Source organism: Mustela nivalis, assembly GCF_964662115.1.
Source record: "Mustela nivalis genome assembly, chromosome: X".
NCBI classification, from domain to species: domain Eukaryota; kingdom Metazoa; phylum Chordata; class Mammalia; order Carnivora; family Mustelidae; genus Mustela; species Mustela nivalis.
Window position 1 is genome coordinate 87,204,902 of NC_139040.1, and position 26,744 is coordinate 87,231,645.

Genomic DNA, 26,744 nt, shown 5'->3' on the forward strand with positions numbered 1-26,744 from the left:
GACCAGCCCTTACACTTTGCAAAGAGGGGGGCGGTTACCCTGAATGGAGAAAAAGAGATTTGAGCTCACCTACCTTGGGTAAGCGGGGAGCTCACACACACAAAATATGTACGGTGATCAGTGATGTCACTGCCTCTCAACACTGCGGGGGATGCTGCACCTCTCTGCTCCCGTGGGGGGGGGGGCTGTCTCTCATTTGCTACTTTTGGGAATTCCAAATCTTTGGGGGAAGGAGGAAGGGACGGATGATCTTTGTTTACCTCAAAAGGAGAACAAATCTGAGCCTCTCCACCGCGGGGGGGGGGGGGGGGCATAACGGGCAGATCTGACAACATTCAGGGTTAAGGATTGTTTCTCTTTGCTACAGGGCATTTTTGGGGCCGGGCCTTTACAAATTCGGCAAACCAGCGCCTCCTTATGGGGTGGGGTGAGGAGTCAGGTCTGATTTTCCACAATGGGGACTCACTCTAGGCAAGAGGAGGAAAATATGCTTGGTTCTCTATGGGCTGAGGCACGTGCCAACCACTTAGAAGAGGGGTGATCTAACATCTCTGCAGTAGTGGGGGCGGGGCTTCCACAATTAGTTACAGAGGTGCGAGGCAGGGAAGTCTCCATCTCTTCTGTCTCTGTATACTAAACGTTTCTAAGCTCCTCTGTACGGGGGTCCGGCCGGGAAAGGCGGGAGTGTATGTCTGCAGAGGAGGTAATACATCAAAGCCTCTGTCCAAAGGGAAGGGGCATGGAGGCGGATCTATGTGCCTCCGCGCCAGTAAAGGTCCACACCGCTCACCCGAGGTGGGGAGGGTGGTATGTCTCTATAACCGTAGGATCGAAGTCGCCACATGGAGACGCCTGTCTACACTGGAAGAGTGCAGAATGGAGCCTTGCTATCCTGAAGGCAAGAGGGCACTCGATGCTTCTCCACACAAGTGGGGTCTGTGACTTTCTACATTTTGTAACCAGGGATGTACACCTGGCTGGATGGGATGGGACCGTGCTCCTTTATCCAGCGAGAGTGCATTTAGGCACATTGCCCATTTACGGAGCAATCCCTCTTCCTAATCTAGGCCCTTCTACCTACCATGGATGAGAGCCGGTTCTCTATCTGTCCATTCCAGGCTGGAAGACACTTCTAGCTTCCACCTTAAATACACGATCCCCACCGCGCAGCTGGCTGAGAGAGCGCGCTCACAACGAGAAAAGGGGAGAGTCGTCTCTTACCTCCACTTCCGGCGGGGATCAGACGGGAGAGAATGGCACCACGATAGGGTTAGTCTGCAGGTTGCGCTCGCGCCGCTAGGCTCCGACTTCCGGATCCCAGCCTTGCGGCGCCGATTTGCCCTCCTTGCTTCCCCCTCCCAAGGGGCGGGGCTTCGGATTGACGGCTCGCGCCCGCCACCCCTACTCCGCAGGCGTACTAGTCCCGCCTCCCTGATACCCCGTGAGGTGAGGAAGAAACCGAGAGGGGGTAGGGTGGGAGCGGCGGGTCGACTAGTGCGGACGTATAATCTACTTGTAAGCCAAGATCTTGTCTGTGGGCCTCTGCGTGAGCTCAAATATGCGTGTTCCCGAAGCATAGTGACCAAGCAGTCCCCACCACCGCATCAGAGAAGAGCGCTGGTCAGTCCCTTTGTCTACAAAGGAAGATGGCGACGGGCAGGGTGTGGGAAAATGGCCGCCTGGGTCACATGTCTTGCCGAGTGCTCCCCACCTAAAAAGTGACTTGGTTAGCTGTTCCCAACAACCTTTCTGGTTTGTAAGGCACCAGACAAACCCTGAGGCAGGCACTTTCAACTCTTTATGCGGAAGTTCAAATCCATGGTCAGACCCAGGAGCTGAACAACTAAATGTCTCTCCCACCCGTTTGTCCTCCTTGTCCTCCTCCCCCGCTCCTTTCTCCTTCCCTTTGGCCCCAGGGTGGCAAATAAAAAAGGGAATGAATATATACCTCTGAAGTGGGAACAAACAAGGATTTCTTTAGAAACCATCTTGAGGAGCTCCTGACGTGGCTGGTGAATGAGGTCACCCCTTAAGAACAGCAAATACCAGCCTGAAAGTGTCTTCTTTCTGGTAATTTAATCCCAGCCCCTTCTCTTTCTCAAACTTAAACTTTGGGGTAGGGCCCAGCCCCACTACCCCTAGGGTATGTTCCTCCACTTCCAGAATATCCAAGCAGAAAATGACTCCCTCTGCCCACTCCGACCCCTTGCATATGCACTACTCAGTGCCCCTACGTTGATGAAAGGCATCGAACCTCTCACCCTGGAGATACACAAAACTGCGGACTCCATAGGAGCCCTAACCATCTTCTCCCTTACCCCTGCATTAGCAAATTCTTCCTGTTTCTTTAAGACCTAACTCTCGTCACATAAATGAACTTTCCCAGCTGAGTTAGAAACTCAGAACACCTTTCTACATTTATCCCTTAATGCTGTAATCATTTATTTGGAGGCATCTCCACATAAATGGAGATGCAGCCTCACCTCCTGAGACTAGGGGCCATATATCTTAAAGACCTCAACACAAGACTAGGTTCAAATCAGGCTTCAGCAAATATATGTGAAATGTGTGAGTTTGTAGGCCTGCACCACAAATCAATAGGAAATGGACAATTTCATAAATAGCACTGGGAAATTTGACTCACCATAAGGAGAGAAAAAAACTGGATCCCTACTTATTTCCATGTAAGATGGTGAGAAATTATCTTTGTCACCTACAACTGGGCAAAGACTTTCTCAACGAAGTCCCAGAAGTCCCAGTCCTTATCCAAAACTATAAGGACGAAGTCCCTGTCCTTATCCAAACTATAAGGGAAAAAATGCAACGAAATCCTTAATAAGAAAGAAATTGGTGTTACTACTTTGGAAAACAATTAGGAAATTATCCAGAATAGTTGAAGGTGGGCCCTGGGACCCTGCAATTCTACTGGTAAAGATATATTTAACCTCTAGACTTTAAGTCCTAGAGAAATTCTTACACATATGCACAAGGAGGCATGAGCAAGAATATTCAATGCATAACTGTTTATGATACAGAAAAAAATCTGAACAATCTAAAAATTCACCAATAGGAGAATGAATAAATAGCAGTACAACCATACAATAGAATACTGAAGAGCAGCAGAAAAAATGAAATTCAGTCGCATATATCAACCCAGATAAATTTCAAAAAAACACTGCTGAGATAAAATATAAATTATAGAAGGACATATGATATATGAGACATTTACGTAGATTTTTAAAATATTTAAGTAATCTGTAGACCTAATGTGGGGCTTGAACCCATATGACCCCAAGATCAAGAGTTGGGTGCTTTACTGACTTAACCAGGCAGGTACTCCTATATAGACTTTTTAAATCTAGAAAACAATGCACTAAATTATTTATAGATTATATAAATATATAAACAATATTTTTAAAAGAGAATTAAATAGAAAATGCAGAATGGTGATTAGTTATGTGGAAGAAAGCAAAGGAACAGAAAGAGATACACAGGGAACTTCAACTGTTTGTCTAATATTTTATCTGGGTAGTAGGTACATGGGTGTGTGCTATATTATTCTCTATACTTATTTGTATGCCTGAAATATTTCATACCTTTTTTAGAAAGAATACAAGGATCTGTAACAAATTTAGTGACGGTTAAATCTAGATCAATGGATCTCAAGCTTTGGCCAGCATCAATGTCAGTGGGAGGGCTTGTCAGAACACTGATTGCTGGGCCCTATGCCCAGAGCTGTGTTTCAGTAAGTCTGGCAGGGCCCAGGAATTTGAATTTCTAATAAGTTTCCAAACGATGATGATGATGGAAAAGAAGCGGGGAGAGAGAGGGAGAAGAATCACCTGGAGCTGCTACTAGTCCAGGTATCATACTTGAGATCTACTGACAGAGAAAATGAGATTATCAGTGAATTTTGTTGTCTTCATTGTGCTTTTCTGTGTTTTCCATAGTCAAAATGAATATGAATTACTTTACAGAGAGGTTTTTGTAGTTTTAAATTCACCTTAATCTCTACTTCAAACTCTTATTTCCCACATAGTTATCCATTCTGTGGTATTTTATGCAGATTTTTTGTTGATATGTGTTCTTGCAAAATATGTATTATTGTTTGGGGTGCATGTATTTCCTCAAAATTTTTATTTTTCACTTTTTCAAAATTCAGAACATTTGAAAAATAGTACAATGAAAGTCCATATACCCTTAATATTTTTCCAGACTTGTTCTACTTCTGTTTATGTGTATATGTATACCTTTTCTTTTTTGATGAACTATATGAAAGTTGCAGGCAATGTAACATAACATCCCTAAATAATTCAGCATACATCTACAAGAATAATAACATTCTCCCACACCACTACAATGCCATTATCATACGTAAGAAAATTTAACAATAATTCAGTAATACCATTAAAGATACCCTATATTCAGATTTTCAAATTGTGCCCAAAATGTTGTTAGAGCTGATCATTTTTTGATCCCAGGATCTAATCAAGTTTTATGCATTATATTTGGTTGTTGTTTTGCTTTAACTTCTTTTAATCTGGAATACTACTATATTTTGTGTGTGTGTTTTCTTTTACATTGATGTTTTTGAAGAGTCTAGGCAATTTCTTATAGAATGTCCCACATCTAGATTAATCTGCTCTTTCCATATGATTAGATTCAGATTAAGTGTTTTCACCAATAATCATTTACTTCATATTGTATCACCTCAGGAGGCACATACTATCAGGTTGTCCCACTATGGAGGATGTTTTATGTGTGCATTTTTATCTCATTGATATCTCATTGCATTGATATCTCATTGATATCCTCCTTTTTTTTTTCATTCAGCCTTGTGTTTTAAAGTCTATCCATATATCTGTGTGTACATCCAATCCATTTCTTCTACCTGCTCATGCTAACCACAGCCTGCCTTCACATTTTCCCTGAATATTCCAATGATAGACACAGCAAGATTGCTTCCAGCTTGCTGATACCACAAATAAAACTTTGATGAATATTCCTGTGTATGTCCCCTTATTGGCCTGTATGAGAATTTCTTTGAAACATACACTCAGAACTTATGATCGCATCATAAAGTGTGCATATACTTAGTTTGACTAAGAACACCAATACTGCTAGGTGGTTCTCTGGGAGAGCTACACCATTCCACTGTTTTACCTTCAGTGTACAAGGATTCCTGTGTCCCTACGTGCTCACTAACACTTGACTTTTTCCGGATTTCTACTTTTTGCCAGTCCAAAAAGTATAAAGTATTATTTTGATTTAGTTTGCATTTCTCTGATTACTAATGAATTTTTCAGCATCACTTCATATGTGTGTTAAATGCCTCTTTTGTAAAGTGCCTGCTTATATAGTTGGCCCATTTTTTCCAGTGAGTTTCCTATCTCTCCTATTGATTTGCTAGAGTTCCTTATAGAGCGTAGCTTCTAGTCCTGTGTCAGTTTCAGACATTGCAAATATTCTCTCCCTATTTTAACTTTTTTAAGTTAGCCTTAATAATAAAAGATATTGTTGAATTTTAGTATCAATATTAGATAAATAAAATTTAGATAAATAAATAAATAAAATTTAGAATAATAGAACAGAAGTTATTGAATTTTAATAGAAATTGTTGTTTTTAATGTAACCCAATCCATCAAATTTTTATTCTATGGTTTCTGGTTTGGGGGTTTTATTTAAAAACTAGTTCCCTCCTCTCAGATCAAAAGCTATTCTCCTATTTTTTTTCTATTAACCTTATAGTTTCATCTTTCACCTTTAGGTTTTAATTCGTGTAGAATCCACTCTCATATGTACTGATAGATAGAGATGCAATTTTATTTTTTCTATACACAGTGAGCCACATTTCCCACCATCAAACACCAAACAAACCTTACTTTTTCATTGATTTGCTGGGCCATCTTTGTCACATGAGACACACATGCACAAGTCTGTCTCAGTTCTTGCACTAATACTGCCTTGCTTTTGACATTTTGTAATATAAAATGATAGGGCAAGTACCTCCGCTTTAGTCTTCCTTTAGTATTGTCTTAGCTATATCCCCACATAAATTTTAAAAAAGAATTTATCAGGCTCTTCAGAATCCAAGTGGAATTTTTAATGGGATCACACTAAATTTATAGATTAATTTTAGAGAATTGACATCAAAATAATATCCAAGAATATTGAATATCCCCTCATTTGTTGAATTCACCTTCTGTGTCCTTTATTAAGAGTTTCAATGGGCACCTGGGTGGCTCAGTGGGTTAAAGCCTCTGCCTTCGGCTCAGGTCATAATCCCAGGGTCCTGGGATCGAGCCCCGCATCGGGCTCTCTGCTCATCAGGGAGCCTGCTTCCTCCTCTCTCTCTGCCTGCCTCCCCGCCTACTTGTGATCTCTGCCTGTCAAATAAATAAATAAAATCTTAAAAAAAAAATTCTTTTTTAAAAAAAAAGAGTTTCAAGTTTTCTCTTTGGAATTGTGTATTTTTACTAATTTAATTCCTAGTTGCTTTGTAGTTTTGTTACAATTGTGAATATTTTATATTTATTTATTTTTGAATAGATAATACACATACATTTTGAATATCAAAACCAAATAAAAATTATACTTTGAAAAGTGTCACTCTTGTCCATTTCACCCAATTGCCACAATACCCACCCCCAGCAGTTACCACACTTTTTAAATTTCTTATTGAAATATAATTAACATGCAGTGTTATATTAGTTTCAGGTATAATGATTCAATAATTCTATACATTACTCAGTGTTCACCAAGATAAGTGTACACCTAATCCCCTTTACTTATTTCACCCTTCCCCCCAGCCACCTCCCCTCTGGCAACCTCCAATTCATTCTCTGTATTTAAGAGTCTAGTATGGTTTTGTTTTATTCTGTTTTGTTTAGTCTCCTTTTTCCTTTGCTCATTTGTTTTGTTTATTAAATTCCACATGTGAATGAAATCATATGGTATTATCTTTCTCTGACTTATTTCACTCAACATTATACTCTTTGTGTCCATCCATGTTGTTGCAAATGGCAAGATCTCATTCTTTTTATGGCTGCATAGTATTCCATTATATACAGAATATTTTATATTTAATATTTTTTCTTTTTTCTTTTTTTAAGATTTTATTTATTTGTTTAACAGAGAGAGAGAGAGATCACAAGTAGGCAGAGAGGCCGGCACAGAGAGAGAGGGGGAAGCAGGCTCCCCACTAAGCAGGGAGACTGACACGGGGCTCAATCCCAAGACCCTGAGATCATGACCTGAGCCAAAGGCAGAGGCTTAACCCACTGAGCCACCCAGGTGCCCCTTAATAATTTTTTCTTATACTTGAGTTTACTTTCAACAATCAAGACAGACTCTATGAATGACAAGAGGTTCAAAGAAACCCAATATTTTAACATGCTTTTTAGAAAACAAAACATACATACTGATCTCTATCTAGTATCTTTGTACAGTCATTTTGGTACACAGATACTGATTTCAAGTTTCTTTCCACCTTAAGAATTTTTTTTTAAGTTCAACAAGAAACATTATGAAATAAGAATGGTACCAAAAAAGGGACAGCAATGAATGGAAGGAAAAAAGGAAGTAAAGTGAAGGAAGGAAGTAGAGAATGCCTCCTTAATTTTTATCTTTGTATATTGTTTCTTTAATGTATCAAATAGACAACCCAGTAACTGAACAGGCCATCTCCCCCAGAATAAGGAAAGACAAAATTAACAAATACATGGTGGAGGTATGTAGGTACCTTACAGTAAATCTCCCTCTTAGAATGTTCTGTTAATCAGATTCTACAGAAAAGTATCACATTATTGAAACATCCTAAATTCAAAGGCCAGTGATCTATTTGAAAGAAGTTTGATTTTATACACACACACACACTACTATTTGATATAGACCACATCTTCTTTAACCATTCATCTATTGATGGATGCTTGGGTTGCTTCCATATTTGGCTATTATAAATAATGTTACAATAAACATAGGGATGCAAGTATCTTTTTCAAATTAGTGTTTTCATTTTCTTGGGTAAATACCCCATGGTGGAATTACTGGATCATATAATTCTATTTTTAATTTTTGGAGGAGTCCCTATACTGTTTTGCACCAATTTGCATTCCCACCTATAGTTTTCCAGGATTCCTTTCTGTACACATCCTCTCCAACACTTGTTATTTCTTGTGTTTTTGGTAACAGCCATTCAGACATGTGCGAGGTGATATCTCACTGCAGTTTTTTGTTAAAGATTTTATTTATTTTCAGAGAGAGAGAAAGTGCACAAGCAGCGGGAGCAGAGGGAGAAGCAGGCTCCCTGCTAAGCAAAGAGCCCAATACAGGACTTGATCCCAGGAGCTTGGGATCATGACTTGAGCCAAAGGCAGATGCTTAGCAGACTGAGTCACCCAAGTGCCCCATCACTGTGATTTTTATTTGCATTTCCTGATGATTATGGATGTTGAGCATCTTTTCATAGGTCTGTTCACCACCTGTATGTCTTCTTTGGAAAAATGTCTATTCAGGCCCTCTGTCCATTTTTTAATTGTATTTTTTTTCTTGGTGTTGAGTTCTTTAAGTTCTTTCTATATTTTGGATATCGATCCTTATCAAATCTACCATTTGTGAATATCATCTACCATTTAGTAGGTTGCCTTTGCACTTTATTGATGCTGCCCTTTGCCATGCACAAGCTTCTTCTTTTGGCATAATCCCAATAGTGTACTTTTACTTTTGTTTTCTTTATCTAGAAAAATATTTCTGTCGCTGGCGTCCAAGAAATTACTGCCTATGTTTTCTTCTAGGAGTTTTATGGTTTCAGGTCTCACATTTTAGGTCTTTATTTTGAATTTATTTTGTGTATGGTATAAGAAAGTGGTCCAGTTTTATTCTTTTTCATATAGCCATCCAGTTTTTCCAGCACCATTTGTTGAAGAGACTGTATTTTCCCCATTGTATATTCTTAAACCTCTTTTGTCATAGATTAATTGACCATGTAATCATGAGTTTATTTCTGGGCTCTCTATTCTTTTCCACTGATCTATGTGCCTGTTTTTTTTTAATGACAGTACCATACTGTTTTGATTCACAGTTACCGGTTTTACTAGTTTATTTTTTTATTCGTCCAGTGTTTCTTTATGCAGATACAAACAAACATAAATGTATCTTACTGAATCTCCCCTTGCTTATACATGTATATACACGTTGCTTATTTCTCTTAATAATACATCCTGGAGGTCTTTCCATGTCAGAGTATTAGAGTTTCCTGTACATAGGAAGTCACTGTATGGAAGTGCAAGAGTACTCATTCAAAGTGTTCTATTATGTGGATATATAATAGGTTTTTTTAATGATTGCAGTCCCCCATTGTGGATGCTTGGGATGTTTTTAGTCCTTTGGTATTACAAATGGGTGCCATAATAGACACTTCATACATGCACAGATAATTATGTAGGATAAATTCCAATAATTATATTTGTAACTGGTAGATGTTGCCAAAATTCTCTCCATAGGTGTACCATTTTGTAATTACCATCCATGTATGAGTTTATCTGTTTTACCACAGCTGCACCAACAAAGTGTACTGTTAAAGACTTAGATCTTTTAGAATGTAATAGGTAAGAAATTGTATTTTATGGTAGTTTTAGTTTATATATCTCTTATTATGAGTGAGGCTGAGCATCTTTTCACATGTTTAAGGGTCAATTTTATATCATTTTTTTCTGAATTGTCTATATATATCCTGTATTCTTCTGTTGGATTATTGGCCTTTCCTTGATTTCTAGAATATTGTTATATAATTAGAGAGATTAGACTTTTGTGAATTATATCATTTTTCAGTGTTTTTCCTCAGTTTGTTATCCTTTTGACTTCTAAATGAGTTTAAACTAAATTTATAATGGATTTTTTCCAGGCAAGTTTTGTTTTATTTTATGTAAACAAATTTATGTATTTTTAATGCATTCTGGATTTTGAGTTGTTGTTAGTGATAGATTGCATTAATGACCCCAACTGTTCATGTGTCTATGTTTCATAGTCCCCTGCTATATCGACTCTGAGTGTGCCCATATAACTTGCTTTAACCAACAAGCTACTGTTGCAAACTTGATATTAAGAAGAGACTTGAAAAAGCTTTTGTATATTCTGTTTCCTCTCTTGGACCCCTGCCACTGCTACAAGGACATATCCAAGCTAACCTTGGAAGGATGTGAGAGACATGTAGAAATGAGCCTAGTCTTTCCAGTCAAGGCATCCTATAGTATCTGGTCTCTAGCCAAGCCATCAGTCTTAGGGCAGACACATGAACTAGCCCAGCTGAGATCAACAGAGCCTGATCCAGATTGTAGAACCTCCCAAATGACCCACAGATTTTAAGTTTTGGTACATAAATATTCATTTTGTCTTTTTACAGAGCATTAGTTGTGACCATAGTCCCACATCATTGCTCTTCCTTTTTGGAGATATCCTGCTATGCATGCTTGTTATTTTTCCATTTGAACTTTTTAAAAAAGATTTTATTTCTTTATTATTTGAGAGAGAGAGAGAAGGAGAGAGAGTATGTTCATGTGTGTTTGCATGCAATAGCCAGGAGAGGGGCAGAGGGGGAGGGAGAGAGAATCTCAAGTAGACTCCTGCTGAGCACTAAGCCTGAAGTGAACTCAATCTCACAACCCTGAGATCCTGACCTGAGCTGAAACCAAGAGTCTGATGCTAAACCAACTGAGCCATTCAGGTGCCCCTTCATTTGAACTTTAATTCAGCTTGTCTAGTTTCAGAAAAAGAGAAAAATGGTATTTTAAATGAGTTTAAACTAAATTTATAAATTAATTTGACATCTTTATAATTCTGAATCTTCTTATTTAATAACATGGATGCCTTTCCGTTTGTTCCTTCAGAGTGTTATAAATGTTTTCTCATAAAAGTTTTGAACATTTCTTATTAAGTTTGTTTCTAGGTATTTGTGGTAGACTAAACATTTGTGTGCCTCCAAAATTCGGATGTTGAAACCTAACCCCCAGTGTGATGGTATTTGGAGGTGGGGCTTTTGGAAAGTGATTAAGTCATGAGGTGGGAGCCCTCATGAGTGGAATTAGTGCCCCAGCGGGCCCAACTAGAAGATGGCTATCTATGAACCAAGGAGCAGCCCTCAACAGAGGTGGAATCTGTTTGCCTTGATCTTGGGCTTTTCAGCCTCTAGAACTGTGAGAAATAAATTACTGTTGTTTATAGGCCACCCAGTCTATGGTATTCTGTTATAACACCTACAGTGGACTAGGACAGTATTTCACCTTTTCTGTTGCTATTATAAATGGAGACTTCTCCTCCATGTATCTTTTTTAAAAAGACTTTACTTACTTCTACACCCAACATGGGGCTCAAACTCACAACCCCAAGAGCAAGAGTGGCATGCTCTACCAATTGAGCCAGCCAGATGCCCCTCTTATATATATCTTCTAACTAGATGATTTCTATATATTAATTTTATATCCTTTTACCTTATCTTGTTTAAGGTAGTTTTTCTATTGATTTGCTTGGGTTTTCTGACTATATAATCTTATCTATAAATAATGATAGTTCTACCTCCTCAGTTCCAATTTTATACTTCTAAATTCTTCTTGTTTTTAAATTATAATGCTTGCTACCTCCAATACAATTGGAGGTGTACAATACAATGTTAAATTATAGTGGAGAAAGTAGACAACCTGGCCTAGTTTCAGATTTTAGCATATAAATGCTCCTAGTGTTTCCTGGTTAAGTGAAATGCTGGACTGCTGGATTTGGGGAGATATACACACAAACATATACATAATTAAATCATATCAATGAAGAAACCCTATATTCCTCTTATTGAATGATTTTTATAAAGAATGGGTATTGAAGGGACACCTGGGTGGCTCAGTTGGTTAAGCAGCTGCCTTCGGCTCAGGTCATGATCCCAGCGTCCTGGGATCGAGTCCCACATTGGGCTCCTTGCTCAGCAGGGAGCCTGATTCTCCCTCTGCCTCTGCCTGCCATTCTGTCTGCCTGTGCTCCCTCTCTTCCCCCCTCTCTCTCTGATAAATAAATAAAATTAAAAAAAAAAGAATGGGTATTGAATTTTGCCAAATGATTCTTTAGCATCTCTGAAAATAATATGATTTTTCTCCTTAGATTTAATAATATGTTAGATTATATTAATGGATTTTATAAGAATGAATGATTCTTGCTTTCTCGGGATAAACCCCACACAGTCAATATTCTGTTTGTTAATATTTTATTTGGAATTTTGCATTGCTAAAAAAAGAATTTTGTATTGCTATTCATAAGTGAATATTGGTTTATATCATTTTCTTTATTTTTTTATAGAATCTTTGTCAGGTCTTGGTATCAATATTATACTCAATTTACAGAAAGAATCTGAAAGTGTTCCTCCTTAATCTAGACTCAGGAAAATAAAAATAGCATTCAAATTACATGCTTTTTAGTGTTAGTAGACTTCCCCTGTGAAAGCATCATAGTCTGGTACCTTTGGGGAAAAGTATCTCTTTAACCCTTTCTCTATTTCTTTCATGGAAGTTGGCCAAATGAGTTTTTCTCTTTTAGAGTCAAATTAAATTATATTTCTCTAGGATAATTTCCATGTCTTCCAGATATTTAAACAATGTGCATAGAGTTGGACATAAACATAAAAGAAAGCTTTTATGTTTAAAATATCCTCTTATTATGCTTATGTCCAACTTTTCATTTTCCTAATTTGTATATTTGTGCTTTCTCCTTTTTTCTTTTTCTTTCTTTTTAGAGGAGGGGTAGGGGCAGAGAGAGAGAGAGAATCTTAAGCAGGCTCCATGCCCAGCACAGAGCCCAATGCAGGGCTCACCTCATGACCTGAGCTGAAACCAAGAGCCAGATACTTAACTGACTGAGCCACCTAGGGGTTTTCTCCTTTTCTTGATTATGCCGTTTAATGGATTACATATTTCTATTTAACAGAATCAGTTCATCAATTTATCAGTTCTACTGTTAACCTGTTTTCTAACTTAATTATTTGAACTTCACTGGTTTTTTTTCCTTCTGTTCTCCTTAACTTTATTATTTCTTCTTTTTCTAAATTTTTTAGTTGGATGCTTAGTCATTTAATTTCTCCCTTGTTTTTAATACAAATATTTTAAGGCTATGAACTTTGCTTTATTTGTATCCATGGATTCTGATGTGTAGTATTTTGATTATCATTGTCTAGAAATTCAGTTTTGATTTGATTTGATTTGATTTGATTCCCTTCTGACCCAAGAGTTGTTTGACAGAGAGGTTTTACATATTCAGGTGGAAGATCCATTTTACATTGATTTTGGTTTTTTGTGTGTGATCAGTGAACATTGTATTACTTCTAATTTTTGAAATTTGTTGAGATTTTCTTCTTGGCCTAATATTGATTTTGTTATTTAGTTTTTTTTTAATATTCTTAAGGGTTTTTTGTTTGTTGTTGTTGTTGATTTGATCTGTCCTGGAATGAGAAAGGTGAGTTAAATTTTTCCTGGTTTTAGTGTGTTTCAATCTATTCTCTATTTTTCCTATATCCCTTAGGATCATAGTTTTATGAAAGCTGCTATGTTTTTGGTACAAAAATAGTCATAACTTTATAAGTCCCTTGTAATTTGTGGCCTTTTTGCCTCAATTAATGCTTTTTTATAGCAAACTTTATATTTTGGAATAATTTTAGATTTACAGAACAGTTGAAAAAATAGTGCAAAATTTCCATATATTCTTCACATAGTTGACCCTCATGTTATTATCTTTTTTTAAAATTTTTATTTATTTATTTGACAGACAGAGATCACAAGTAGGCAGAGAGGCAGGCAGAGAGAGAGAGGAGGTAACAGGCTCCCTGGTGAGCAGAGAGCCTGATGTGGGGCTCGATCCCAGGACCGTGGATCATGACCTGACCTGAAGGCAGAGGCTTTAACCCACTGAGCCACCCAGGTGCCCCTCATGTTACTATCTTGTATGACATTTGTCAAAACTAAGTATCGGTACGTTGCTATTAACTACACACCAGACTTTATTCAGATTTCACTGATTTTTCCACTAATATTTCTTTTCTGTTCCAGACCCCAATCCAGAATCCCATATTGCCTTTAGTCATTATATCTCCTTCAATCTGTGATACTTCCTCAATATATCCTTGTTTTTCATAACTTCGACACTCTCAATGCCTTTGGTTTTGAGTTCCCGACTTGTCTGATAATTGAGATTGCAACCCACATTTTCTTTATTAGCATTTGACCAGTATACCTTTGTCCTTTCTTGTATATTTAACCTTTCTGAATCAATTTTTTTTAAAGATTTTATTTATTTATTTGAAAGACGGAGATCACAAGTAGGCAGAGAGGCAGGAAGAGAGAGAGAGAGAGGGAAGCAGGCTCCCTGCGGAGCAGGGAGCCCGATGCGGGGCTCGATCCCAGGACCCTGAGATCATGACCCGAGCCAAAGGCAGCAGCCCAAACCACTGAGCCACCCAGGCGCCCCCTGAATCAATTTTTTAATTGATTTCCTTTATTTATTTGAGAGAGAGAAGGAGAGAGAAAGAATACATGCATACATGAGAGGGGGAGGAGCTGAGGGAGAAGACAAGCAGTCTCCACCCTGAGCGCAGAGCCCATCACAGGGCTGGATCCCCAAAACAATAACCCTAGCCAAAATCAGGACTCTGATGCCCAACCAACTGAGCCACCCAGGCACCCCTTAATTGATTTTCTTGAATACACCATTTGGGTTTTACTCAGTGATCCAAAGTAAAACGTGTTTTTCTTTAAACAAATAAGTTAAGACCATTTATATTTATTGATATAAAAGATGTTCGATGTTGGGGCACCTGGGTGGCTCAGTGGGTTAAAGCCTCTGCCTTCAGGTCAGGTCATGATCCCAGGGTCCTGGGATCGAGCCCCACATTGGGCTCTCTGCTCAGCGGGGAGCCTGCTTACTCCTCTCTCTCTCTGCCTGCCTCTCTGCCTACTTATGATCTCTATCTGTCAAATAAATAAAATCTTTAAAAAAAAGATGTTTGATGTTAATATTGTCATATTATTTTAAGTTTTATTTTCCTTTTTAGCTATATGTTTATATATTAAAAGTATTTTACTACATAGTCTGTTTTGTTTGGTATTTTTGTAGTTACCCTAACATTTAGTAAGGTTTACATTTTGGTTTAGTGACTAAAATTAGGTATCTTTTTTTTTAATTACATTTTTTCTATTTGTTTATTGCTAATACAAGGAAATACTGTTCCTAGAAAAGAACACAGGCATAATTTCTTTGAAATCACCCTTAGCAACATTTTTCTAGATATTTCTCCTAAGAGAGGCAAAACCAAAGCAAAATTTAACTGTTGGGACTATACCAAAATAAAATGCTTTTGCACAGGAAAGGAAACCATCAACAAAACAAAAAGATGACCTACTGAATGGGAGAAGATCATTACAAATTATATATCTGATAAGGGGTTAATATTCAAATATATAAAGAACTTATAACAGACCTATGAAAAGATGCTCAACATCACTCATCATCAGGGAAATGCAAATCAAAACCACAGTGAGATATCACCTCACACCTGTCAGAATGACTACTGTCAAAAAGACAAGAAATAACAAGTGTAGAGAGGATGTGGAGAAAGAGGAATCCTTCTGCACTATCAGTGGGAATGCAAATTGGTACAGCCACTGTGGAAAACAGTATAGAGGAATCCATCAGAATCCTAGAGAAGAACCCAGGCAGCAACCTCTTTGAATTCAGCCACAGCAACTTTTTGCTAGACACATTTCCGAAGGCAAGAGAAATAAAAGCAACAATGAACTGTTGGGACTTCACCAAGATAAGCTTTTGCACAGCGAAGGAAACAGTGAACAAAACTAAAAGGCAACCTATGGAATGGGAGAAGATAGGGGCACCTGGGTGGCTTAGTTGGTTAAGCATCTGCCTTTGGCTTGGGTCATGATCCCAGGGTCCTGGGATCAAGCCCTGCATTGGGCTCACTGCTCAGCAGGGAGTCTACTTCTCCCTTTCCTCCCAACTTGTGCTCTCTCTCTCGCTATCTCTGTCTCTCTCAAATAAATAAATAAAATCTTTAAAAAAAAAAAAAAGGAATGGGAGAAGATATTTGCGAAAGTCTTATCAGATAGAGGGCTAATATCCAAAATCTATAAAGAACTTACGAAACTCAACACCCAACAAAACCCACAAAAAATCCAGTCAAGAAATGGGCAAAAGACATGAACAGACATTTCTCCAAAGAAGACATACAAATGGCCAACTGACACATGAAAAATTGCTCCCCATCATTTGGAATCAAGGATATACAAATCAAAATTACAATGAGATACTAATTCACACCAGTCAGAATGACTGAAACTAAAAACTCGGGAAACAACAGGTGTCGGTGAGAATGTGGAGAAACGGTAACCCTCTTACACTCTTGGTGGGAATGCAAACTGGAAAACAGTATGGAGTCTCCTTAGAAAGTTAATAGAGCTACCCTACAACCCAGAAATTGCACTTCTAAGTATTTATCCAAAGGATACAAACATGCACCCCAATGTTTATAGCAGCAGTATCCACTATAGCTAAACTATGGAAGGAGCCCAGATGTCAATCCACAGATGAATGGATAAAGAAGACAGATATTACTCAGCCATCAGAAAGAATGAAATCTTGCCATTTGCAATGATGTGTATGGAATTAGAAGATATTATGCTAAGTAAAATATGTCAGTCAGAGAAAGATAAATATCACACAATTTCACTCATATATGGAATTTAAGAAACAAAACAGATGAACACAGAAGACAGGAAAAAATAGAAGAAAATAAGATGAAAACAGAAATGGCAACAAACCGTAAGAGATTCTTAACTATAGGAAACAAACTGAGGGTTTCTGGAGGGGAGGTTGGGGGGGCTGGGGTAACTTGGGATAGAGCATTAATGAGGGCACTTGATGTAATGAGCACTGTGTATTATATGCAACTGATGTATCACTAAACTCTACCTTGGAAACTAATACACTATATGTTCATTAAATTGATTTTAAACTTAAAAATTAAAAATCCAACTGCCATATGATCCCATAATTCCACTACTGAGTATTTACCCAAGGAAAATGAGAACAGTAATTGAAAAACATATATGCACCCTTATGTTTATTGCAGCATTATTTACAATAGCCAAGATATAGAAGCAATCTAAGTATCTATCAATAGGTGAACACATAAGAATGATGTGGTATATATATACAATGGAATATCACACAGCCACAAAAAAGGATGAGATTGTGCCATTTGGGACAGCATAGATGGACCTAGAGAGTACTATGCTAAATGAAATAAGTCAAAGACAAATACCATGATTCCATTCATAAGTGGAATCAAAAAATGAATAAAAAAAGCACAATCAGACCTGTAAATACAGAGATGGTTTCCAGAGGGGAAGGAGTTGGAGTCAGGCAAAATGGGTGAAGGGGAGTGGGGTATACAGGCTTCTAGTTATGGAATGAATAAGTCAGGGGAATAAAATGCACAGCAGAAGGAATACAGTCAGGATGCCTGAGTGTCTCAGTCTATTAAGCATCCAATGCTTGATCTTGGCTCACATCTTGATGTCATGGTCGTGAGTTCAAGTCCCATACAGGCCTCTGCAGTGCGGATAGAGCCTACTTTTAAAAAAATAAAAAGAGGGGGGTCGAGATGGCAGAGGAGTAGCAGAATGAGATGATAACAGGTCGCAGGAATTCAGCTAGATAGTTATTAAACCAGTACTAACACCTACAAACCCAACAAGATCGAAGAGAAGAGAAGATCAAAGAGAAGAAGCACAGCAATTCTAGGAACAGAAAATCGACCACTTTCTGAAAGGTAGGACGTGCAGAGAAGGGAATCTGAAGTGAAGGGAAGATAGACTGCAGGAGGAGGGGCCAGCTCCTGGCAAGCATCAGAGCAATGGAGCACAAAATTTGAACTTTTAAAAGTGCTCCACTGATGGACATCTCTCCAGAGGCGAAGTGCAGGTGGAGCCCTCGAGGGGACAGTGTGGTCTCAGGCCCTGCGGGGCCACAGAAGGATGCAGAGTGTCTGAGTATAGCAGAGCTTGCAGGTATCAGAGCAGGGAAGCTGGCTACAGAGACAGAACTGAGGAGTGAGCTCTCAGCTCAGGGTTACCTTAAACTGTGGCCCATGGCACAGTTGGACCACTGTTCTTTGAGCAGGTACCCCACAAGTGGCAGGTCCGAGGAAACCAAACTTCCTTCTCTGGAGGAAGGAATCTGCTGGGTTTGGAGACTCCAAACAGGGCTGTGTGCCAAAGACAGAAATGCTCAGTCACATGCCAGGTAAGCTCGGAGTGTGGCCAGAGACTACGGAGACAGGAGTGATTGCGTGCTTTTCTCTGAGGGCACACTGAGGAGTGGGGTCCTGAGCTCTCGGCTCCTCCAGGCCGGAGATTGGGAGCCTGCCATTTTCATTACCATCCTCCAGAACTCTGTGAAAATCAGAAAGCATTCAGGGAACAAAAGCTCCTGAGAATGAACCCGAGTGGATTACTTAGCCCAGACGCTGGCAAGGGCAGCACAATTCTGCCTCAGGCAAAGACATCTGAGAATCACTACAACAGGCCCCTCCCCAGAAGATCAGCAAGAACATCCAGCTAAGTCCAAGCTCACTGATCAAGGAGAACAGCAGAATTCCAGAGGAGGAGAAAGCAAAGCACAGAATTCATGGCTTTCTCCCCATGATTCTTTAGCCTTGGAAAGTTAATAAATTTTTTTAATTCTAATATTTTAATTTTCTCTTTCCTCTTGTAATGTTTTTTAACTAGTTTATCTTAATAATAACTTTCTAAAACAAATCTTTTTAAACCTTCATTATTATAGTCATATTTATCCTTCATTGTATCTAACTTTATTTTTTTGTATACATATGCGGTTTTTATCTTCTAAAAATTTGGGGGGATAGTTTCTTCTAGTAGATCAAAATATACCATAAATCGGGCACCTGGGTGGCTCAGTGGGTTAGGCCGCTGCCTTCGGCTCGGGTCGTGATCTCAGGGTCCTGGGATCGAGTCCTGCATTGGGCTCTCTGCTCAGCAGGGAGCCTGCTTCCCTCTCTCTCTCTCTGCCTGCCTCTCCATCTACTTGTGATTTCTCTCTGTCAAATAAATAAATAAAATCTTTAAAAAAAATACCATAAATCACCACACACAAAAAAAAGAACAAGAGGCAGTACTGAATGCTAGGGACCTAATCAATATGGACATTGGTAATATGTCAGATCTAGACTTCAGAACGACAACTCTCAACGTGCTAGCTGAGTTCAAAAAAGCATGGAAGATATTAGAGAAACCCTGTCGGGAGAAATAAAAGAACTAACATCTAAAATCTAACCAAGCTGAAGTAAAAAAAAAAAAAAAAAAAAGCTATTAATGGAGTAAAATTAAAAATGGAGGTTCTTACTGCTAGGATAAATGAGGAAGAAGAGAGAATTATGATATAGAAGAACAAATGATAGAGAATAAGGAATCTGAGCAAAAGAGAAACAAACAACTACGGGACCATGAGAGGAGAATTCGAGAGATAAGTGATACCATAAGACGAAACAATATTAGAATAATTGGGATTCCAGAAGAAGAAGAAAGAGAGAGGGGAGCAGAAGGTATATTGGAGAGAATTATTGTAGAGAATTTCCCTAATATGGCAAAGGGAACAAGCATCAAAATCCAGGAGGTGCAGTGAACCCCCTCAAAATCAATAAGAATAGGTCCACACCCCATCACCTAATAATAAAATTTACAAGTCTTAGTGACAAAGAGAAAATACTGAAAGCAGCCCAGGACAAGAAGTCTGTAACATACAATGGTAAAAATATTAGATTGGCAGTGGACTTATCCACAGAGACCTGGCAGGCCAGAAAGAACTGGCATGATATAGTCAGAGGACTAAACGACAAAAACATGCAGCCAAGAATACTAGATCCAGCTAGGCTATCATTGAAAACAGAAGGAAAAATAAAAAGCTTCCAGGACAAACAATAACTAAAAGAATTTGTAAACAGCTCTACAGGAAATATTGAAAGGGGTGCTCTAAGCAAAGAGAGAGCCTAAAGGTAGTAGACCAGAAAGGAATAGAGACAATATACAGGAACAGTCACCTTACAGGCAATACAATGGCACTAAATTCATAGCTCTCAATAGTTACCCTGAATGTAAATGGGCTAAATGCCCCCAATCAAAAGACACAGAGTATCAGAATGGATAAAAAAAAACAAAACCCATCAATATGCTGTCTATAAGTATACCTCATTTTAGACCCAAAGACACCTCCAGGTGTAAAGTCAGGGTGGAAAAAAATTTACCATGCTAATGGACATCAAAAGACAGGTGGGGTGGCACTTCTTATATGAGGTCAATTAGATTTTAAGCCAAAGACTATAATAAGAGATGAGGAAGGACACTATATCATACTCAAAGGGTCTGCCCAACAAGAAGATCTAACAAGTTTAAATATCTATGCCCCTACCATGGGAGCAGCCAATTATATAAACCTGTTAATAACAAAATCAAATAAACACATTGACAATACTACAATAGTAGTAGGGGACGTTAACACCCCCCTCACTGAAAAGGACAGATCATCCAAGCAAAAGATCAACACGGAAATAAGGGCCTTAAATGAAACATTTGACCAGATGGACATCACAGATGTATTCAGAACATTCCATCCCAAAGCAACAGAATACACATTCTTCTCTAGTGCACATGGAACATTCTCCAGAATAGATCACATCCTGAGTCACAAATCAGGTCTCAACTGGTACCAAAAGATTGTGATCATTCCCTGTATATGTTCAGACCACAATGCTCTGAAGCTAGAACTCAGTCACAAGAGGAAAGTTGGAAAGAACCCAAATACATGGAAGCTAAAGAACATCCTACTAAAGAATGAACAGGTCAACAGGAAATTAAAGAATTGAAAAAATTCATGGAAACAAATGATAATGAAAACACAATGGTTCAGAACCCATAGGACACAGCAAAAGCGGTCCTGAGAGGAAAATATATAGCGATACAAGCCTTTCTTAAGAAACAAGAAAGGTCTCAAATACACAACCTAACCCTACACCTAAAGGACCTGGAGAAAGAACAGCAAAGAAAGCCTAAACCCAGCAGGAGAAGAGAAATAATAACGATCAGAGCAGAAATCAATGAAATAGAAACAAACAAACAAAAAAAGTAGAACAAATCAACAAAACTAGGAGCTGGTTCTTTGAAAGAATTAATAAGATTGATAAACCCCTGGCCAGACTTATCCAAAAGAAGAGAAAGGACCCAAAGAAATAAAATCATGAATGAAAAGAGGAGAGCTGGGGTGCCTGGGTGGCTCAGTGGATTAAAGCCTCTGCCTTCAGCTCAGGTCAAGATCTGGGGGTCCTGGTTTTGAGCTCTGCATCAGGCTCTCTGCTCGGCAGGGAGCCTGCCTCCCCCACCGCCTGCCTGCCTCTCTGCCTACTTGTGATCTCTGTCTGTCAAATAAATAAATAAAATCTTTTTTTTTTTTAATCTCCAAACAAACAAGAGCCCAGAGCCAGACAGCTTCCCAGGGGAATTCTACCAAACATTTAAAGAAGAATTAATACCTATTTTCCTGAAACTGTTCCAAAATATACAAGTGGAAGGAAAACTTCCAAACTCATTTTATGAGGACAGCATTACCTTGATCCCAAAACCAGACAAAGACCCCATCAAAAAGGAGAATTACAGACCAATATCCTTGATGAACACAGATGCAAAAATTCTCACCAAAATACTAGCCAATAGGATCCAACAGTACATTAAAAGGATTATTCACCATGACCAAGTGCGATTTATTCCAGGGCTGCAAGGTTGGTTCAACATCCACAAGTCAATCAATGTGATACAATACATTAATAAAAGAAAGAACGAGAAATATATGATACTCTAAGTAGATGCTGAAAAAGCATTTGACAAAGTACAGCATCCTTTCTTGATCAAAACTCTTCAAAGTGTAGGGATAGAGGGTACATACTTCAATATCATCAAAACCATCTATGAAAACCCCACAGCAATTATCATTCTCAAGGAGAAAAACTGAGAGCCTTTCCACTAAGATCAGGAACACAGCAGGGATGTCCATTACCACCACTGCTATTCAACATACTACTAGAAGTCCTAGCCTCAGCAATCAGACAACAAAAAGAAATTAAAAGGGGGCACCTGGGTGGCTCAGTGGGTTAAGGCCTCTGCCTTCAGTTCAGGTCCTGATCCCAGGGTCCTGGGATAGGGCCCCGCATCAGGCTCTCTGCTCAGCAGGTAGCCTGCTTCCTCCTCTCTCTCCCTGCCTGCTTCTCTGCCTACTTATAATATTTGTCTGTCAAATAAATAAATAAATAAAGCTTTTTTAAAAATTAAAGGCATCCAAATCAGCAAAGAAGAAGTCAAACTATCACTCTTTGCAGATGATATGATACTAGATGTGGAAAACCCAAAAGACTCCACTCCAAATCTGCTAGAACTTGTACAGGAATTCAGGAAAGTATCAGGATATAAAATCAATGCACAGAAATCAGTTGCATTTCTATAAATCAACAACAAGACAGAAGAAAGAGAAATTAAGGAGTCAATCCCATTTACAATTGCACCCAAATCCCTAAGATACCTAGGAATAAACCTAACCAAAGAGACAAAGAATCTGTACTCAGAAAACTATAAGGTACTCATGAAAAAAATTGAGGAAGACACAAAGAAATGGAAAAATGTTCCATGCTCATGGATTGGAAAAACAAATATTGTGAAAATGTCTATGCTACCTAAAGCAATCTACACATTTAATGCAATTCCTATCAAAGTACCATCCATCTTTTTCAAAGAAATGGAACAAATAATCCTAATATTTATTGGAACCAGAAAAGACCTTGAATAGCCAGAGGAATGTTGAAAAGAAATCCAAAGTTGGTGGCATCACAATTCCAGACTTCAAGCTCTATTACAAAGCTGTCGTTATCAAGACAGTATGGTACTGGCACAAAAACAGACAAATAGATCAATGGAACAGAATAGAGAGCCCAGAAATAGACCCTCAACTCTATGGTCAACTAATCTTCGACAAAGCAGGAAAGAATGTCCAATGGAAATAAGACAGTCTCTTCAACAAATGGTGTTGGGAAAATTGGACAGCCACATGCAGAAGAATGAAACTGGACCATTTCCTTATACCACACACCAAAATAGACTCAAAATGGATGAAAGTCCTCAATGTGAGAAAAGAATCCATCCAAATTCTTGAGAAGAACACAGGCAGCAACCTCTTCGACCTCAGCTGCAGCAACTTCTTCCTAGATACGTCGCCAAAGGAAAGGGAAGCAAGGGCAAAAATGAACTATTGGGATTTCATCAAGATCAAAAGCTTTTGCACAGCAAAGGAAACAGTTAACAAAACCAAAAACCAACTGACAGAATGGGAGAAGATATTTGCAATGGACATATCAAATAAAGGGCTAGTATCCAAAATCTATAAAGAACTTATCAAACTCAACACCCAAAAAACAAATAATCCAATGAAGAAATGGGCAGAGGACATGAACAGATATTTTTGCAAAGAAGAAATCCAAATGGCCAACAGACATTGAAAAAGTGTTCTACATCGCTTGGCATCAGGGAAGTACAAACCAAAACCACAGTGAGATACCACCTCACACCTGTCAGAATGGCTAAAATTAACAAGTCAGGAAATGACAGATGCTCGCGAGGATGCAGAGAAAGGGGAACCCTCCTACACTGTTGGTGGGAATGCAAGCTGGTTTAGCCACTCTGGAAAATAGCATGGAAGTTCCTCAAAAAGTTGAAAATAGAGCTACCCTATGACCCAGCAATCACACTATTGGGCATTTACCCTAAATATACAAATGTAGTGATCCAAAGGGGTACGTGCACCCTAATGTTTATAGCAGCCATGTCCACAATAGCCAAACTATGGAAAGAACCTAGATGTCCATCAACAGATGAATGGATCAAGAAGATGTGGTATATATACACAATGGAATACTATGCAGCCATCAAAAGAAATGAAATCTTGCCATTTGCAGCGACAATGGTGGAACGAGAGGGTATTAAGCTTAGTGATATAAGTCAATCAGAGAAAGATAATTATCTATCATATGATCTCTCTGATATGAAGAATTTGAGAGGCAAAGTGGGGGGTTTGGGGGGCAGGGAAGAAAAAAATGAAACAAGATGGGATGAGGAGGGACACATATCATAAGAGACTCTTAATCTCACAATACTAACTGAGAGTTGTAGGGTGGTGCGGGGGGAGAAGAGGGTGGTTGGGTTATGGACATTGGGGAGGGTATGTGCTATGGTGAGTGCTGTGAAGTATGTAAGCCTGATGATTCACAGACCTGAACCCCTGGGGCAAATAATACATTATATGTTAATAAAATTTTTAAAAATATAGAAGAAAAAGGAATATAGTCAGTAATATTGTTACAGTAATGTAATGGGGGAGAGGGTAGCTATCTATACTTGTGGTGAACATAGCATAATGTATAAAGTTGTTAAATTACCAAGATGTATACCTGAAACTAATGTAGCATTTTGTATCAACTATACCCAATAAAAAATGGGGGGGGGAGGAATACTATTGATTTTTATAAGTTGGTTTGGTACCTGGCCTCCTCACAAACTTTTTTTTAAATTCTAATAATATGTCTGTTGAATCTATTGGTTTTATTTATTCTTTTCTGATCCTTATACAGCTTACTTCTTTTGCTCCCATTATAGTATTGACCATGACTTCCAGTTCTATGTTAAACAGTAGTGGGTGAGAGTAAGTATCTAGTCTTAGTATCTAAGTCTTATCCTCAGTATTTAGTCTTATCCTCAGTCTTGAAGGAAATGCATCTTGAAGAAAATGCAGTCTTGAAGGAAATGTATAAAATATGGTGTAATGTTTTGGTATGTAACCTTCACCAAGTTAAATTTGCCTTCTGTGGTGCCTGGCTGTCTCAGTTGGTAGACCATGTGACTTGATCTTAGGGTCATGAGTTCAAGCCTCAAGTTGGGCACAGAGTTTACTTAAAGGAAAAAAAAAAGAAATTTGACTTCTATTCCCTGTTTTTAATCATAAATGGGAATGTAACATACTTATTCTACATTAATTGAGATACTCACATGAGTATTCTCCTTTAGTCTGTTAATGTGGCAAACTACATTGATAGATTTTCTGAGGTTGAATGAATTCTCTTTACATTCTTGGAATAAACTCGATCAATGTATATGATGTATTATATAACATAATGTTCAATGCAATTAGCTAATATTTTATTTAGGATCTGTGCATCTATATTCATAATTGAAATGAGCCTATAATTTTCTTTTATTATCCCTGTCTAGTTTTAGACTCAAAGTTTGAAGATTGTACTAAACTAATAAAATGAGCTGGGCAGCTTTCTCTCCTTTTCTATTTTCTGGAATAACTTGTATAAAAAGAAAAGTAACTATTCCTTAGGAGTCTGGCACAATACACCTGTAAACTTATCTGGGCCTGGATTTGGGGGGAAAGGGATGATGTCCTTGCATACCATTTCAGTTTCATTAATACTTAGTGGTCTATTCAAGTTATTTACTTCTTGCTATTCCATTTTTGTCATTTTTTATTTTTCTAAGAATAAAAGTTTATCAACATTTTCTAGTTATTTCTGTCAAGTTCCTAATAGTCAGGTTTCTGGCTTGACTGCCTAGTGCCTTCATAGACAGGGGGGCACTGAAGGAGTAGCATGTCTATCATTTGGGGCCAGAGGAAGTTTGGCTACCTTTGTACTTCCAGCAAAGCAAAGATTTGTGTGATTCTCTGTTGCTTTGGAAATTCGTGATTGTATATGAATGTGTGCACTTTTGTAAGTGTGTATGTTTACACATGATGCTCTAGTGTGTTTCTATTTATATGAAAATAGACCAAAAGAAAACAATTTTTCAAACGAAATTAGCAATGATTCTATGTGTAGCTATTTTTCTGTGTTTATTTGTATGTGTCCCTGAGCTGTGAAGGGGTAATTCCATGGGTCTCTCAGTGTCTCTGTGTATGTCTGCATCTCTGCCAGTGTTGATTCATTCTGTGTGTTTTTCAATGTCTCAGAGTATCTGCAGCTATGAGGGTTCGTGATTCTATGTACATCTTTATGTCTCTGCAAAAGTCTCTGTCTCTAAATGTGCGTGGGGGGGGTGGAGATTCTGTACGCATCTCTGTGTTTCACTGTAGAAGTATATGCATGGAGTGCACATGCTACGTGGCAAGTTCAGACTCTCCAAGTCTGGAAGAAACATTACAACAGGAAATGCTCTGGATTCCAGCTTCCGGATGGAATTTCACTCAGAAAAATACCCCTTCCTAGTCCTCCCAATAACTGCAGCATTCTTTGTCTTTTTTCAAGAGGCTGGGCTGAAGGGGTTTATGCTAACCTTGACCTCAAAGGCCTTGTCTTTCAGGAGGATTTGGCAGAGCCATGAAATTCCACACCCTGCCACTTGCCTCTTGCCAGGCCTACTTCTTCCTCCTAAAGCCTTTTATAGTTCCACGTTATCTACCAGACCAATTCTGATCCAAACTGTCCAGAGAGGCTTGGGAAAAACACAAGGAGATGAGGAGGAAAAAAAAGAATAAGATTTTTTGGAGTAAATATATAAATAAAGATTAGATTTGAGAGGAGAAGAACAGTTAAAGAAATG

General features: G+C 38.5%; 1 protein-coding gene across 8 annotated transcripts in view; it reads right to left on the reverse strand.

The window, feature by feature from the left end:
* The window catches only part of GNL3L (G protein nucleolar 3 like), a 74,533-nt gene that overhangs the window by 39,547 nt on the left and 8,242 nt on the right, over nucleotides 1–26,744 (reverse strand). For 4 of the 8 annotated variants that reach the window (XM_082717499.1, XM_082717494.1, XM_082717498.1 and 1 more), the window contains exon 1: nucleotides 1,222–1,380. The exons of 2 other annotated variants lie outside the window; for them this stretch is intronic. The gene's annotated coding sequence lies outside the window, so the exon portion shown is untranslated. Of the gene's footprint in view, nucleotides 1–1,221; nucleotides 1,381–26,744 lie in introns of those variants that run through there. 2 more of the 8 variants (XM_082717496.1, XM_082717497.1) reach the window with 2 other exon arrangements.